This window comes from Schistocerca serialis, chromosome 8 (genome assembly GCF_023864345.2).
Source record: "Schistocerca serialis cubense isolate TAMUIC-IGC-003099 chromosome 8, iqSchSeri2.2, whole genome shotgun sequence".
Classification (NCBI taxonomy): domain Eukaryota; kingdom Metazoa; phylum Arthropoda; class Insecta; order Orthoptera; family Acrididae; genus Schistocerca; species Schistocerca serialis.
This window is the reverse complement of record NC_064645.1, coordinates 174,033,780-174,036,956: the sequence shown is the minus strand read 5'-3', so window position 1 is coordinate 174,036,956 and position 3,177 is coordinate 174,033,780. Positions and strand designations below refer to the sequence as shown.

General features: G+C 48.8%; 1 pseudogene; it reads right to left on the bottom strand.

Moving 5' to 3' along the window:
* Positions 1 to 2,744: 2,744 nt before the first annotated feature.
* LOC126417298 (5S ribosomal RNA) lies at positions 2,745 to 2,862 on the bottom strand (annotated as a pseudogene).
* Positions 2,863 to 3,177: the final 315 nt, after the last annotated feature.

Sequence of the window (3,177 nt, the reverse complement as noted above, 5' to 3'; positions counted from 1 at the left end):
CAAGGTAGGCCTTACTCGCTCGCTCGGTTAGATCAGCAGACGAACTACGCTTCTGCATCTGTTAACTCGTAATTGGTGTTTACGTACAAACGAGACCTGCATCTTCTACTGGATTCCGTTATTATGGAGTCACTGTTTATTAGTCCTACAACGACTGAAAGTGCATATGGCTACTAACAACTTGTTACGGTTGTACTGGGCACAATAAAATTTTATCGGCTGGATGAGAAATGTTAAGCTATAGAGACTAAATGCTATAAAAGAGCTGTTATACCATTTATGCAGAACACAGATTATAAATTACAGCTACTGACAGTTGTGTATTTTGTTATAGTACCAGTAATCAGTAGGACTCTATAAAAGCAGATTACAGTAGAATACGCAATGCTCGTTAGTAAGTATAATCCCAGCTAAGAGTTAACACGATTAGAAAAGCATTTCGTCTGCTGAAATGAGCATGCGAGCTACGCTATGTGATCAAAAGTATCCGGACATCTGGAAGAAAATCATTTACAAGTTCGTGGCACCCTCCATCCGTAATGCTGGAATTCAATATGGTGTTGGTCCACCCTTAGCCTCGATGACTGTTTCCACTCTCGCAGGCATACGTTCAGTGAGATGCTGGAAGGTTTCTTGCGGAATGGCAACCCATTCTTCACAGAGCGCTGCACTGAGGGGAGGTATCGATGTGTGTCGGTGTTCCAAAACAACCCATATGTGTTCTGTAGGATTCCTGTCAGGTCTTTGTGCAGGTCAGTCCATTGGAGGGATGTTATTGTCTTGTAACCACTCAACCAAAGGCCTCGCATTGTGAACAAATTTGGAAATTTGTGGTAAGGTCTAATGGGACTGATGAGTTCATCGGTCCCAAAGCTCACACACCACGTAATCTAACTTACGCTAAGGACGACACACACACCCATGCCCGGAGGAGGATTCGAACCACTGACGGAGGGGGGGGGGGGGGGGGGGAGGAACCGCGCGGACCGCTACGAGTCGCCTAAGACCGCGCGGCTACCCCACCCTGCGCGGCCATTGGCCATTATCAACAGGTGCTCAATCGTGTTGAAAGATGCAATCCCCATCCTCGAATTGCTGTTGTACACTGAGAAGCAAGAAGGTGCTTAAATCAGCAATGTAGGCCTGTGCTATGATAGTGCCACACGCAACGACAAGGTGTGCAAGCCCCCTCCATGGAGAACACTACACCATAACACCACCGTCTCCGAATTTACTTTTGGTAATACACACGCTGGCAGATGACGCTCACAGGGCATTCGTCATACGCGCACCCTGCCATCGGATCGCCACATTGTGTACCGTGATTCGTCACTCCACAGAATGTTTATCCACTGTTCAATCGTCCAATGTTTACGCTCCTTACACTAAGAGAGGCTTCGTTTGACATTTACCGGCGGTTTGTGTGGCTTATGAGCAGCCGCTGAGCCATGAAATCCAAGTCTCATCTCCCGCCTAACTTTCATAGTATTTGCAGTGGATGCTGATGGAGTTGGAATTCCTGTGTGATGGTCTGGATAGATGTCTGCCTATTACACATTACGACCCTCTTCAATTGTTGGCGGTCTCTGTCAGTGAACAGACGTGATCGGCATGTACGCTTTTGTGCTGTACGCGTTCCTTTACGTTTCCACTTCACTATCACATCGGAAACAATGGACCTAGGGGCATTTAAGAATGTGGAAATCTCGCATACAGACGTATGACGTAAGTGACGCCTAGTCACCTGACCACTTTCGAAGTCCCTGAGTTCCACCGAGCGCCCCATTCTGCTCTCTCACGATGTCTAACGACTGCTGAGGTCGCTGACAGGGAGTACCTGGCAGTAGGTAACAGCACAATGCACCTAATATGAAAAACGTTTGCTTTTGGGGGTGTCCGGATACCTTTGGTCACATAGTGTAGCTCAGGACTAACCTCATGACGTACGCATCACGGCCTGTTAGTCTCGTAGGCCTCGCCTCCGCTGAAGTAACCTCACCCCTGCAGCAATCTCCAGTGACTAACAGATGCGAGCCACCAAGACTACAAACACGGGAAAGGAATCGAGAAGGTCCCACTATAAATACGCCACAGTTCGGCGCAGCTGCTGCCGAAATCTTAAACACCCTGCAACTAATCGGGAGACAAAACACCACAACAATTATCTCGACAGTAATAGAGCTGGAAGCCGCTATAGCGCATTAAATTAAAAATGGCGGGCCACAGAACTCCAAAACGAGCCGTAACCATTTGCAAATGGAACGAAAATGGACTTAACGATAGGGTGGAAACGTAGACATTAAGAACACCTGCTGCCGTCCAACACATTACGACTCAGAAATATGACCTCCTGCAGGTCCGACCCTCGTAATCAACGAGGCGGTGGCACCGCGATCGTTAGAAACAACACAAGACAACAGAAACCACCATCTTGAACTAACAATTGCGAAAGTAAATACCAGCGATGTGGTGGTATTGATAGGGGGCATACGTATTTCCACAAATAGCCAAATTTTACAGAACGATCGAAAATAAACTCCTCCCGAACAGGCCATGAAGGGCCAGCGGTACCGACCTGACGCCATGTCATCTTCAGCCCACAGGCATCACTGGATGCGGATATGGAGGGGCATGTGGTCAGCACACAGCTCTCTCGGCCGTATGTCAGTTTCCGAAACTAGAGCCGCTACTTCTCAATCAAGTAGCACATCAGTTTGGCCCACATGGGCTGAATGCACCCTGCTTGCCAAAAGCGCTCGGCACCCCGGATCGGCACCCATCCAAGTGCTAACCCAGCCCGACAGCGCTTAACTTAGGTGATCTGACGGGAACCTGTGTTACCACTGCGGCAAGGCCGTTGGCTTCAGAGGACAAACTACAAACAATACTGGAGCTCCACCGAAGTGTGTTTCTCGGATGAAACCTGAATGCAAACCACCTGTTCTGGAACTCTGGAATGGCGAACCCGAAACGTAGCTTTAGATGCTCGAAGACACAGTTCATCATGCAAGTACCTGACGACTCGACACATACTACTCCTACCTGAGCACAGACTATACGTCCTGAACATCGTCCTAACAAAAGGCCTACATGGAAACGTGGCCATGGAAGTCTGTAACACCAGCCGATGTGGCCGAGCGGTTCTAGGCCCTTCAGTCTGGAACCGCGCCACCGCTA